Here is a 14,393-nt window from a genome sequence, read left to right on the forward strand (position 1 = left end):
TCCACCGTGTCACCCACCCATTTTACTTTTCCGTAGATTACATGATGCAAATAGTCTACAATTCTAGGAAGATAGATCAATAATTACAAAGCCAGACTTCTCCAATCTCATGTTGTGTGGCAATTGCAGTCGATAAACACTGAAGAACAGCAGATGGAATGTCTCCTCAGCAGAGAGAAGGTTACACTGAGGGATGTGCTAATAACCTATCTATTTCCTGAGGTCGACAAAGGTATCTTTGACCAGAGGGAAAGAAAGCTGCTTGTTAAGTTGAAACTGACATCTTAATGGACGTGTTACATCACAAAAACTCCTCTGGTCTTTGTACAGCGTTATTGTACATTTCTGAATCCTAATTTGAGTGTGCCTAGAATCTAATCCATTGGTAACACAACAGTGAGACTCCAGGCACACCATAAACATGCCTTGAGTCTGGTTTTAACACCGGAACAGAGAACAGTAAGCAGTAGTCCAGACAGTCGGCCACTTTGCCTCAAGACCACGGCAAACATCTTCCAAGTCTATTTCTCTGGAAAAGAAATCCTGTATTCATCTTCAAAGTGGATGAATTCCCTGACTACAAATGTCATCCTATTATATCATCACCAATACTGCACACACTGCCTTCAGCTAACTGGACACTATATTTCTGGATATACATGTCATAGTTTTTAAAGTTATTCTTAACTGCCAACTGTATATTTTAATTTTCTTCCTTCTATGCGTGTGTATGTATGTATAAGTATATGACAATCATCATTAGAATGCATAAACAGTAATAGGTCTGATTTCACCCTAAAGAGATTCTTTGCATATTATTTTAAATTGACATCCCAAAAAGGGGGATTTAAGAACACATCATAGCTGATTCAAAATTAAATCACTCTGCCAATTGGGAGAAAGTGAGAAAAATTAAAACAGACTGAGGCAGCCCCAAGGAAGTGGTGTACAGATCCATCTGACTTCAAGCAATGAAAACCACAGGCACATTTTACTTTACATAGCAATGGTTCTTGGCTAGGCACAATTGCTGGGAGAACATTTCTGATAATTTTTGAAAATAATGGAAATGCATTTTATGCTCTTCTGAATGTGAAAGTGTGAGTATTAACTTTCCTAGGCCATGATTTAATTTCATAGAATCAAAGAACTTTACAGAGCAGAGGGAAGCTGTTCGACTCATTGTGTCTGTATCAGCTCCCATAAGAGTTTCTCCTCAACTCTTTCCTAGCTCTCATGCTGACAATCTTGAAGTTGACATACTCAGTAGTGGAAATAGAAACTCCTTGTTTACCCTGTCAAAATTGTTCATAATTTTGAAACAGCTCAATAAGGTCACCTCCTCATCATCTTTGCTCCAAGGAGAACAAGACCAATCTCTCTAACTTTTCCTTGTATCTAACATCCTTCATTCCTGGTATCATTCGAAAATCTCATTTGAACTCTCTCCAAGGCTTTAATGTCCTTCCTAAAGAAGGTGCTCAAAACTGAACACAATGCTTCAAATGTGATCTGACCAATGATTTGTACAGGTGTAGTGTTACTTCCTTGCTTTTATCCACATAGCCTCTATTTATAAACCCAAGGGTCCTATAAACCTTCTTAACAATGCTTCAACTTGCCTAACCACCTTCAGAGAATTATGTACACGTGCCTTGAGGTCCCTTGGCTCCTGTACTCCCTTCAAAGTTGTACCATTGAACCTGTATCATCTCTCTGTGTTTCTTCTACCAAAATGTTTTACCTCGCATTTTCTCTGCCTTGAATTTCAGCTGCTGGATACAAAAACAGAAGTTGCTGGAAAAGCTCAGCGGATCTGGCAGCACGTGTGAAGAAAAAAATCAGAGTTAACGTTTCGGGTCCAATGACCCTTCCTCAGCACTATGAGGTTTCACCTGATGAAGGAGCAACACTCCAAAAGCTTGTCGTTTCAAATATAACCTGGGACGATAATCTGATGTTATGTGACTTCTGACTTTGTCCACCCCAGTCCAACACCGGTACCTTCATATCAACTATGGTAGTGGCAGTTTAATCTGATGCTCACCACACCTCAGGCAAGGGGAGAGGTTGAGAATGCAGGATTGCCATGATGACTTCAGCCTGTACAGGATTTGAACCAGCTCGAGAGGTGTCAGTCTTCCTCACAAGTCAGCAAACTATCAATCTAATTGAGTTAACTGAACCCCTGTTGCAGTCATTACTAAATAATGACTAGCTATCTTTCTCCAATGAGAGAGCAGGCCTATGGCCCTCTGGGACTGTGACGAATTTCCTTTTGGTCATGAATGGTACAGCAATCTTCACAACCATCCATTTCTGCTCCTGGTGCATTAACATTCCTCAACTTCAGAAAGATGCCCGGTCCTGCATGAAGTTGATTTTCTTCACACATCACGTCAACAATCCTCCAGTCAAGTTGAGTGTGATTCTGTTCTTTTCTTTAATAAAAAGGGTATCGAAATATAAATGAGATATCGCAACGTCTTATACACTTTATTTCCAAATCATTCCACCCTCATGAATTGGAATTCCTTTGTAAAGAATTGCGTCCCTTCTAGCTTTGGTTTCATTTAGGACAGCCTGTGTCCTTAATGCAATAAAACATACAAACATGGGATTGAGACCAGATCAAATTTGTACATCATCTTAATTCCCTACTTGAAGCATTCTGGACATATTATTACACTGAACCTGCGGGACAGGGACTGCCTAATTGGAACCCTTGGTCCATTGGTTAATACCCTTCATGCTGCCATCTTTTGCCACTTCTCCTCCATGTATGCCCACATTGAAGAAGTTCTACTTTTTTCTACAATACGATTTTAATCTTTTCACTGGTTTGTCTTCATTGCTGCCCATCTCCCTCCTCGGGTCTGACGCATCTCTAATTCCCCTTCACCACCACTAGCAACCTGTTTGTCTTTGAGTTTTGAGGAAGGATCACTGGATCCGAAACATTAACTCTGATTTCTCTCCACAAATGCTGCCAGACGCCCTGATCTTTTCCAGTTATTTCTGTTTTTGTCTCTTCATCATTGACTCTGTCTACAGCATACAAATACAATTTTCCAATCCCTCCCAATTCTGAAAAAGAGCCATATCAGATACACAACATTACCTCTTTTTCTCTCTCCCTGGATGCTGCCAGACTGCTTTATTACTGATTTCTAACATCTGCAGTATTTTCTTACCCATCCTGCCTTAATTCATCTCATGCTGTCAATATCTTTCTGGTCCTTTCACCCTTATGCAATTGTTTAGTATCCCTTTAAACACACCTATGCTGTTCACCTCATCCACTCCCTGTGGCCATGAGCTTCACATTCTAAACATTTGACCATAAGACATAGGAGCAAAGTAGGCCATTCAGCCCATTGAGTCTGCTCCACCATTCAATGAGACCAAGGCTAATCTGATAATCCTCAACTCCACTTTCTTGCTTTTTCCCCTAACCCTTTATTCCCTTACTGATTAAGAATATGTCTATCTCAGCCTTGATTATATTTAAAGGCCCAACATCTACAGCCCTCTGCAGTTCAGAATTCTACAGATTCACATCCCTCTGAGAGAAGAAATTCTTCCTCATCTCTATCCTAAGTGAGCGACTCCTTATTCTGAGACTATGCCATCAGGTGGTAGACCCTCTCACAAGGGGAAACAACCTTTCTGTGTCTATCCTGTCAAGTCCTTAAGGAATCTTTTATGTTTCAATAAGGTCACCTCTCATTCTTCCAAACTCCAGTGAGTACAGGCCCAACCTACTCAACCTCTCCTCATAAGACAGTACCTCCATACCTGGCAACAGCCTAGTGAACTGCCTCCAATGCGAGTTTATTTTTCTTCAGCTATGGAGCTCAAAACTCCGTGCAGTATTCCAGCTTGGCCTGACTAGTGCCTTGTATAGTATTAGCAAAGCCTCCCTACTTTTTATACCCCATTCCATTCAAAACAAGGCCAACATTCCATCTGCCTCCCCTATTACCTGCTGAACTTGGATGCTAGATTTCTGTCATTCTCTGGGAATTCTCTTTTGAATTCCTGTTGGATTTATTTGTGGTGTATTTATGACTCATTGTTTTGGATTCCCTCATGGAGGACAGTGGCTGGAAGATAGTACATGGTGAATAAATCAGTGCAGATTTATCATGAAGATCTGTAGAAAACTACAAGACCTTCTTCTTCGCTCGTAAACTAAAAATGGAAAGCCGGTCCCAGAATACCTTACTCAACTATTCATTCTTGAGTTGGTAAAGCAACTGACAGCAGCTTTTTCAACTTTATCCTGCATAAATGGTGGGTGTAGGTGAATAGGGTTGTCACTGGATGAAGACCAGAGGTGAGAACTCTGACTAGCTCTCTTCCCTCCTTACTCTAGGACTTCAGAGACCTACTGCAGCCTATGGTTACCCTGACTGGGAGCAGCCGACTCAGATTAGAGATGAAGCATGGCCTGGGCTGTTTTATGTCAGAATGCCACAATGGGAAATTGGGAAGTTGACTGGATGGCTGCTTTGCAATATGGAGCAATGCCAACACCATGAGTTTACTTCCTATGCTGGCCAAGTTTACAATGAAGGTTCCACCTTCCACCTGACCAGAGACATGACAATCCTCAAGTTAAATCACGATCACTTATCCATCCCTAATAAGAAAGCAGCACTCAGGGACTAAGATAACACAGTGTGCGGCTGGATGAACACAGCAGGCCAGGCAGCATCAGAGCAGCAGGCAAGTTGACATTTCGGGACCCTTCTTCAGACGTGAAACATCTGGGTCCCGAAAGGCCAGCTTTCCTGCTCCTCTGATGCTGCCTGGCCTGCTATGTTCATCCAGCCGCACACCGTGTTATCTCTGACTCCAGCATTAGCAGTTCTTACTACCTCAGGGACGAGGGTGACTTTACTCAAGTGGACAGTGTCTTGATTTACAGGACTATTTTGGAGCTTATGACATTATCTCTAAACACTTTTAATATAAAATCAAATTTCAGAATTCAAAATAATACATTCCTTCTTAACGTGGCACCTCAGAACCATCCAATAGTTGATGTCTTTTGATGACTCTTTCAATGAAATATTGCCATTTCATCACAAGGATTTATATAGTAGTCAGAAATAGCTGTAACAATAAAAGAAGCCATATAAATTTCTGATTTGTTAAGTGATCTCTAGCCCTCAGTTATCTGAAAGATAGGATTCTGATTTCTGGGGTGTATGCTGAGTGGCGAGTTGTTCAGGGAATAGCGCGTGGCTAAGACAGGGCTGGAATCAGATGTGAGAGGCTCTGCAGGGATGGGGTAAGTAGTTAAATAGCAGGTTTGGTTTGATAGGGCAAGAAAACTCACTAGGCCTTATTGTGGAAAACTTACAAAACACTCAACTCAACTCGGACCTAGTAAAAAAAACAATACAATTCAGCCCTATGGCATGCCTTTAAAAACAAAATGTCCATTATCATTCACTGTTCATGGGATTTGCATAGCAGCTGCTGTGTTTCCTACATGACAACAGTGATCATACTTTCAAAGTACTTACTGACTGTAGAGCACTTTTGGGACACAGTGGAGGTGGTGAAAAGTGCTTGTGTCGAGCATTTCAGTTTTTCACATTGGTGAGACACTTCTCCCTTGGGTTAAAAAGGGGACAGAGATTCAAAATGACACCGACACAGGGTGACTCCTTGCAAGCTCTCTCCAGCAGATCTTATTCTCACATTTCTTACAATTGTTCTGATTTCTCTCTCTGTTTCCACAGTGAGGCCTAGTGAGTTTTCTTGGCCTAAATTACTTTTGTATGGTATGATGTGCCTTTCTGCGTACAAAATAAAACTTTTCACTGCACTTAGATCCATGTGACAATAATAAGTCAAATCAAATCAAATCAACATGTGTATTCCACGTTAAGTAATGCAGGATACACATGCTGTCCATTAAGAAACATTCTGATAGTTATAACATGGTGTGGAGCTGATTGAACACAGCAGGCCAAGCAGCACCAGAGGAGCAGAAAAGCTGACGTTTCAAAAAAGGAACTAGGCCCGAAACCTCAACTTTCCTGCTCCTCTGATGCTGCTTGGCCTGCTGTGTTCATCCAGCTCTACACCTTGTTATTTCAGATTCTCCAGCATCTGTAGTTCCAACTATTTCTGATCATTATCATTTATTGATCAAGGTATTTGCCACTTATCAAACATTTAACCTCATCTGTTCTGGGAACTTTGCTCCTTTCCGTGAGATATAACATGGAAACAGATCCTTTGGTCCAACCAGTCCATGTTGACTATGTTCCAGAACTAAACTAGTTCCACCTGCCTGCGCTTGGATTATATCCGCCCAAACATTCGCTATTTATGTATTTATCCAAATGTCTTTTAAATGTTGTAACTGTATCTGCATCCACCACTTTCTCTGGAAATTCATTCTTTACATGAACCACTCTCAGTGTAAAAAACGTGGCCCCTCATGTCCATTTTGAAGGGTGGTATGGTGGTTAACAAAGCTTCTTCACAGCTCCAGGGACCTGCGTTCAATTCCAGTCTCAGGCAACTGTTTGAGTGGAGTTTGTGTCGGTGTGGGTTCCCTCTGGGTGTTCTGTCTTCCTCCCACAGTCCAAAGATGTGCATGTTGGGTGGATTGACCATAGGAAATTGCCCATAATGTGCAGGGTAGGTGGGTTAGGCATGGGAAAAGGTCAGGGTGTGGGTCTGGGAGACATGCTTTTCGGAGGGTCAGTGCAGTCTTAATGGGCTGAATGGCCTGCTTCCATATTGTAGGGATTCTATAATTCTAAACCTTTTAGGTCTCATCTTAAAAAGTGAGATCTGATTAAAAGAAATTTACTACACTACAAGTTAGTGAGTTTTGAAGTTATTCCTGCTTACATTGCTATGTACTTGCCACTATAAAGGGTTTATACAGGATTATGCTACTAAATATTAATACTCATGAACTGATTTATGCATTTTAAAGGCTATTTTAAGCTACACGCCGATGCTAGTCTCCATTCACCAGTTTATTATTCAAAAAGCAAAGAAGTCATAAATGATGCTCTTTTCCACTTCAGGTCATGGAACAAGGTGGGTTAATGACAGGTAAACAGTTCACCCCTTATCTTTGTTTCTTTGTAGCAGTGGGGGTGCGGGGGAGGTAGTGTGGGGTGGTGGGGGGGGGGGTTGCACAAATCCAACCAGGAAAATAATACTGCTGATAATTCCGTAAATCGTTCACACGAGGAGATTCAAAATGGCAAAGTCGCAGACATTGCATGCTCTTACCTGGTACAAAGATATCTCGATGGAGAGAAAATACGGGCTCCGTGTTCTTTAATAAGCCCTGAATACATTTGTACAGTCAGTTATGAATTATAAAGGAGATGATTCACTTGGATGTCAGAGTCTGCAAATGTCAAGGAAATCCTACAGCCTTAATGGGAACTTCACTCAAGAAATTGGTTTATACCCCCTGCAAACCATGTGCCTCTCCGACAGCCATGGAAGTTAATGACCGTATTGCTTCCCATGGACCCAAAACTACTTTACCAACCTCAGATGCCGTAAGTGGCAGAAGCAGAAAGATTGCAGACCTGGGTTTATGTGCAAAGACACTTTCAAAGAACATTTCAGTTGTGGGCACCACACATTTTGGAGAATATCAAGGGGTACCACTGAGATTTACTCATTTCCAGTTGCAGGGGGTGTTTGTTCATTAGAGAGTTCAGATTTAAGGTAATTGTTAAAAAATACCAGCGGGTTGCAGGAATAAGGGACTGCAATTACATGGTCATAGAATCCCTACAGTTTGGAAGCAGACCATTTGGCCCATCAAATCTACACTAACCCCATTGAAAAGCATCCCATCAAGACTCCTATACTGCATTTTCTATGGCTAACCCACCCAGCCTGCACATAGAACATAGAACATAGGACATAGAACATAGAACAGTACAGCACAGAACAGGCCCTTCAGCCCACAATGTTGTGCCGACCATTGATCCTCATGTATGCACCCTCAAATTTCTGTGACCATATGCATGTCCAGCAGTCTCTTAAATGACCCCAATGACCTTGCTTCCACAACTGCTGCTGGCAACGCATTCCATGCTCTCACAACTCTCTGTGTAAAGAACCCGCCTCTGACATCTCCTCTATACTTTCCTCCAACCAGCTTAAAACTATGACCCCTTGTGCTAGCCATTTCTGCCCTGGGAAATAGTCTCTGGCTATCAACTCTATCTATGCCTCTCATTATCTTGTACACCTCAATTAGGTCCCCTCTCCTCCTCCTTTTCTCCAATGAAAAGAGACCGAGCTCAGTCAACCTCTCTTCATAAGATAAGCCCTCCAGTCCAGGCAGCATCCTGGTAAACCTCCTCTGAACCCTCTCCAAAGCATCCACATCTTTCCTATAATAGGGCGACCAGAACTGGACGCAGTATTCCAAGTGCGGTCTAACCAAAGTTTTATAGAGCTGCAACAAGATCTCACAACTCTTAAACTCAATCCCCCTGTTAATGAAAGCCAAAACACCATATGCTTTCTTAACAACCCTGTCCACTTGGGTGGCCATTTTAAGGGATCTATGTATCTGCACACCAAGATCCCTCTGTTCCTCCACACTGCCAAGAATCCTATCCTTAATCCTGTACTCAGCTTTCAAATTCGACCTTCCAAAATGCATCACCTCGCATTTATACAGGTTGAACTCCATCTGCCACCTCTCAGCCCATCTCTGCATCCTGTCAATGTCCCGCTGCAGCCTACAACAGCCCTCTATACTGTCAACGACACCTCCGACCTTTGTGTCGTCTGCAAACTTGCTGACCCATTGTTCAATCCCCTCATCCAAGTCATTAATAAAAATTACAAACAGTAGAGGCCCAAGGACAGAGCCCGGTGGAACCCCACTCACCACTGACTTCCAGGCAGAATATTTTCCCTCTACTACCACTCGCTGTCTTCTGTTGGCCAGCCAATTCTGTATCCAGGCAGCTAAGTTCCCCTGTATCCCATTCCTCCTGACCTTCTGAATGAGCCTACCATGGGGAATGCCTTACTGAAGTCCATATACACCACATCCACAGCTCGACCCTCATCAACTTTTCTAGTCACGTCCTCAAAGAACTCAATAAGGTTTGTGAGGCAGGACATTCCCCTCACAAAGCCGTGTTGACTGCATTTGATCAAGCCATGCTCTTCCAGATGGTCATAAATCCTATCCCTCAGAATTCTTTCTAACACCTTGCAGACGACAGACGTGAAACTTACTGATCTGTAATTGCCGGGGATTTCCCTATTTCATTTCTTGAAGAGAGGAGTTACATTTGCCTCTCTCCAGTCCTCAGGTACGACTCCAGTGGAGAGTGAGGATGCAAAGATCTTCGCAAGTGGCGAAGCAATTGCATTTCTCGCTTCCCAAAGCAGCCGAGGACAAATCTGGTCCGGGCCTTGCGACTTGTCAATCTTAATGTTTGACAAAATTTTCAAGCACATCAGCTTCCTCTATCTCTATCCATTCCAGCATGCACACCTGCTCTTCAAAGGTTTCATTCACTACAAAGTTCGTTTCTTTCGTAAAGACAGAAGCAAAAAACTCATTTAGGGCTTCCCCTACCTCCTCAGACTCTACACACAAGTTCCCTATGCTATCCCTGATCGGCCCTACTCTTTCTTTGACCATTCTCTTATTCCTCACATAAGTGTAAAATGCCTTTGTGTTTTCCCTAATCCGTTCTGCCAAGCCTTTCTCGTGCCCCCTCCTGGCTCTCTTCAGACCATTTTTGAGCTCCTTCCTTGCTGCGTGTAATCCTCTCTAGCTGAGCTTGACCCTAGCTTCCTCCACCTTATGTAAGCTACCTTCTTCCTTTTCACAAGAAGCTCCACTGCTCTCGTCATCCAAGGTTCCTTTATCTTACCCCTTCTTGCCTGTCTCAGAGGAACATATTTACTCATCACTCACAACAACTGTTCCTTAAACAGTCTCCACATGTCTATAGTTCCCTTACCATGGAACAATTGCTCCCAGTCCATGCTTCCTAACTCATGTCTAATCGCGTCATAGTTTCCTCTTCCCCAATTAAATATCCTCCCATTTTGCCTAATCCTCTCCTTCTCCATAGCTATGTAGAATGTGAGGCAGTTATGGTCACTATCACCAAAACATCCCTGGACACAATGGGCAATGGCCAACCCAGTTAACCTGCTCATTTTTGGAGCTGTGGGAGGAAACCAGAGCACCGAGAGGAATTCCACACAGACATAAGGAGAATGTGCAAACTCCACACAGACAGTCACCTGAGGGTGGAATCAAACCAGGTGTGTGAATCTGTGAGGCAGCAGGGCTGACCACTAAGCCACAGTGCCACTCTAACCATTTAATGGTCAGACAAGAGGAGCTGGGCTGATATTCTTACAGCACAGAGGGCTAAGCACTGAAATAGTGCAGTGCCTGGCATGATTCAGAGCTTTGAGAGATAAATGAAACAAAATCATCCCCAGTTGCAGGAAGTGTGTTAATTTTTTTCTCTCTATCCAGTTGTGGGATGTGGGTGTCTCTGACTGGGCCCAGCATTTCTTGCCCATTCCTAGTTGCCCTTGAGAATGTGGTGGTGAGCTGATTAGAGGACTAAGGTTTAAGATAATTGGTATAAACACCAGAGGCGAGATGAAAAAAACTTCTTTTATGCATAAATACATATTCTCAAATGTGCTGCATGAAACATAGAAATATAAAAGACAGAAGTAGGCCATTCAGCCCTTCAAGCCTCCTCAATCATTCAATACATCCAACACAGTCCCTTGTTCCCACATCCTCCCCCATATCCTTTGATCGCTTTAGCCCCAAGAACTAGACCGAACTCTTTGAAAACATTCAATGTTTTTGCCATAACCAGTATCCCTGGAGCAACGGAGGCTGAGGCATGACCATGTAGAGGTTTATAAGATCATGAGGGGTATGGATTGATTGAATAGCCAAGGTCTTCTCCCCAGGGTGGGGGAATCCAAAACTAGAGGGCATAGGTTTAAAGTGGGAGGGGAAAGATGTAAAAGGGACCTAAGGGGCAACTCTTCCATGCAAAGGGTGGTGCGTGTATGGAACGTGCTGCCACAGGATGTAATTACAACATTTGAAAGGCACCTGGACGAGTACACGAATAGGAAGGTTTGGAGGGACATGGTCCAAATGGGACCAGAATAATTAAGGATTTCTGGTTAGCATGCATGAGTTGGACTCTAGGGTCTGTTTCCACACTCTACAACTCTATGACTCTATTACAGCTGGTTTGTGTGAGATTGTATCAGCAACCTGTCTCCTTATCCAAGAGAAACTCCATTAGAAGCAAAGGATCCAGTCTCTGAAACATTGTGGAGTCAAAATTAAGATCAGAGATAATGGGAACTGCAGATGCTGGAGAATCCGAGATAACAAAGTGTGGAGCTGGATGAACACAGCAGGCCCAGCAGCATCTCAGGAGCACAAAAGCTGACGTTTTGGGTCTAGACCCTTCATCAGAGAGGGGGATGGGGAGAGGGAACTGGAATAAATAGGGAGAGGGGGGAGGCGGACTGAAGATGGAGAGAAAACAAGATAGGTAAAGAGGAGAGTATAGGTGAGGAGGTAGGGAGGGGAAAGGTCAGTCCAGGGAAGACGGGCAGGTCAAGGAGGTGGGATGAAGTTAGTAGGTAGGAAATGGAGGTGCGGCTTGAGGTGGGAGGAAGGGATGGGTGAGAGGAAGAACAGGTTAGGGAGGCAGAGACAGGCTGGGCTGGTTTTGTGATGCAGTAGGGGGAGGGGAAGAACTGGGCTGGTTTTGGAATGCAGTGGGGGAAGGGGAGATTTTGAAGCTTGTGAAGTCCACATTGATACCATTGGGCTGCAGGGTTCCCAAGCAGAATATGAGTTGCTGTTCCTGCAACCTTCGGGTGGCATCATTGTGGCACTGCAGGAGGCCCATGATGGACATGTCGTCTGAGGAATGGGAGGGGGAGTTGAAATGGTTCGTGACTGGGAGGTGCAGTTGTTTGTTGCGAACCGAGCGGAGGTGTTCTGCAAAGCGGTCTCCAAGCCTCCGCTTGGTTTCCCAATGTAGAGGAAGCCACACCGGGTGCAATGGATACAATATACCACATTGGCAGATGTGCAGGTGAACATCTGCTTGATATGGAAGGTCATCTTGGGGCATGAGATAGGGGTGAGGGAGGAGGTGTGGGGGCAAGTGTGGCATTTCTTGCGGTTGCAGGGGAAGGTGCCGGGTATGGTGGGCTTGGAGGGGAGTGTGGAGTGGACAAGGGAGTCATGGAGAGAGTGGTCTCTCCGGAAGGCAGACAAGGGTGGGGATGGAAAAATAGCTGGGGTGGTGGGGTCGGATTGTAGATGGCGTAAGTGTCGGAAGATGATACATTGTATCCGGAGGTTGGTGAGGTGGTATGTGAGGATGAGGGGGATCCTCTGGGGGCGGTTGTGGCGAGGGCGCGGTGTGAGGGATGTGTTGCGGGAAATGTGGGAGACGCGGTCAAGGGCGTTTTCGACGACTGCGGGGGGAAAGTTGCGGTCCTTGAAGAACTTGGACATCTGGGATGTGCAGGAGTGGAATGCTTCATCCTGGGAGCAGATGCGGCGGAGGCGGAGGAATTGGGAATAGGGGATGGAAATTTTGCAGGAAGGTGGGTGGGAAGAGGTGTATTCTAGGTAGCTGTGGGAGTCAGTGGGCTTGAAATGGACATCAGTTTCTAGCTCGTTCCCTGAGATGGAGACTGAGAGGTCCAGGAAGGTGAGGGATGTGTTGGAGATGGCCCAGGTGAACTTGAGGTTGGGGTGGATGGTGTTGGTAAAGTGGATGAACTGTTCGAGCTCCTCTGGGGAGCAAGAGGTGGAGCCGATACAGTCATCAATGTAACGGAGGAAGAGGTGGGGTTTGGGGCCTGTGTAGGTGCGGAAGAGGGACTGTTCCACGTAACCTACAAAGAGGCAGGCATAGCTTCGGCCCATGTGGGTACCCATGGCCACCCACTTTGTCTGTAGGAAGTGGGAGGAATCGAAAGAGAAGTTGTTGAGGGTGTGGACGAGTTCGGCTAGGCGGATGAGGGTGTCAGTAGAGGGGGCTTGCTCAGGCCTGCGGGACAGGACGAAGCGGAGGGCCTTGAGGCCATCTGCATGAGCAATACAGGTGTATAGGGACTGGACGTCCATGGTGAAAATGAGGTGTTGGGGGCCAGGGAATTGGAAGTCCTGGAGTTGGTGGAGAGCGTGGGTGGTGTCACGGACGTAGGTGGGGAGTTTCTGGACCAAAGGGGAGAAAATGGAGTCCAGATAGGTGGAGATGAGTTCGGGGCATGAACAGGCTGAGACAATGGGTCGAACAGGGCAGGCAGGTTTGTGGATTTTGGGAAGGAGATAGAAACGGGCCGTGCGGGGTGGGGGAACAATGAGGTTGGAGGCTGTGGGTGGGAGGTCCCCTGCGGTGCTATCCCAGGCCCCAAGATGACCTTCCATATCAAGCAGATGTTCACCTGCACATCTGCCAATGTGGTATATTGTATCCGTTGCACCCGGTGTGGCTTCCTCTACATTGGGAAACCAAGCGGAGGCTTGGGGACCGCTTTGCAGAACACCTCCGCTCGGTTCGCAACAAACAACTGCACCTCCCAGTCACGAACCATTTCAACTCCTCCTCCCATTCCTCAGACGACATGACCATCATGGGCCTCCTGCAGTGCCACAATGATGCCACCCGAAGGTTGCAGGAACAGCAACTCATATTCTGCTTGGGAACCCTGCAGCCCAATGGTATCAATGTGGATTTCACAAGCTTCAAAATCTCCCCTTCCCCCACCGCATCCCAAAACCAGCCCAGCTCATTCCCCCCACCCCCCACCGACTGCATCACAAAACCAGCCCAGTTCGTCCCCTCCCCCCACTGCATCCCAAAACCAGCCCAGCCTGTCTCTGCCTCCCTAACCTGTTCTTCCTCTCACCCATCCCTTCCTCCCACCCCAAGCCGCACCTCCATTTCCTACCTACCACCTCATCCCACCTCCTTGGCCTGTCCATCTTCCCTGGACTGATCTATCCCCTCCCTACCTCCTCACCTATACTGTCCTCTCCACCTATCTTGTTTTCTCTACATCTTCGGTCCGCCTCCCCCCCTCTCCATCCCCCTCTCTGATGAATGGTCTCGGCCCAAAATGTCAGCTTTTGTGCTCCTGAGATGCTGCTTGGCCTGCTGTGTTCATCCAGCTCCACACTTTGTTACCTTGGCACTTCTTTAGGCCTGGCAGCTTCGATGCCCATGGGGAAACAGCACTGGGAGTCTAGTCCAATGCTTTCCAAACTTTTTCACACTGTCATCTCATCATAACGCTTGAAAAGTTTTGCAATCCCCCAGTGAGAACTGAGA

At 45.4% G+C, this 14,393-nt stretch overlaps 1 protein-coding gene across 3 annotated transcripts in view; it reads right to left on the reverse strand.

Annotated features, from left to right (window-relative positions):
• Nucleotides 1-14,393, reverse strand: part of LOC125447267 (synaptotagmin-1-like) — a 144,936-nt gene that overhangs the window by 62,539 nt on the left and 68,004 nt on the right. The window contains exon 2 of one of the 3 annotated variants that reach the window (XM_059640563.1): nucleotides 5,538-5,628. The exons of the other annotated variants lie outside the window; for them this stretch is intronic. The gene's annotated coding sequence lies outside the window, so the exon portion shown is untranslated. The remainder of the gene's footprint in view (nucleotides 1-5,537; nucleotides 5,629-14,393) is intronic. 3 annotated transcript variants of the gene reach the window in all.

The sequence above is a fragment of the Stegostoma tigrinum genome, chromosome 38 (assembly GCF_030684315.1).
Source record: "Stegostoma tigrinum isolate sSteTig4 chromosome 38, sSteTig4.hap1, whole genome shotgun sequence".
Classification (NCBI taxonomy): domain Eukaryota; kingdom Metazoa; phylum Chordata; class Chondrichthyes; order Orectolobiformes; family Stegostomatidae; genus Stegostoma; species Stegostoma tigrinum.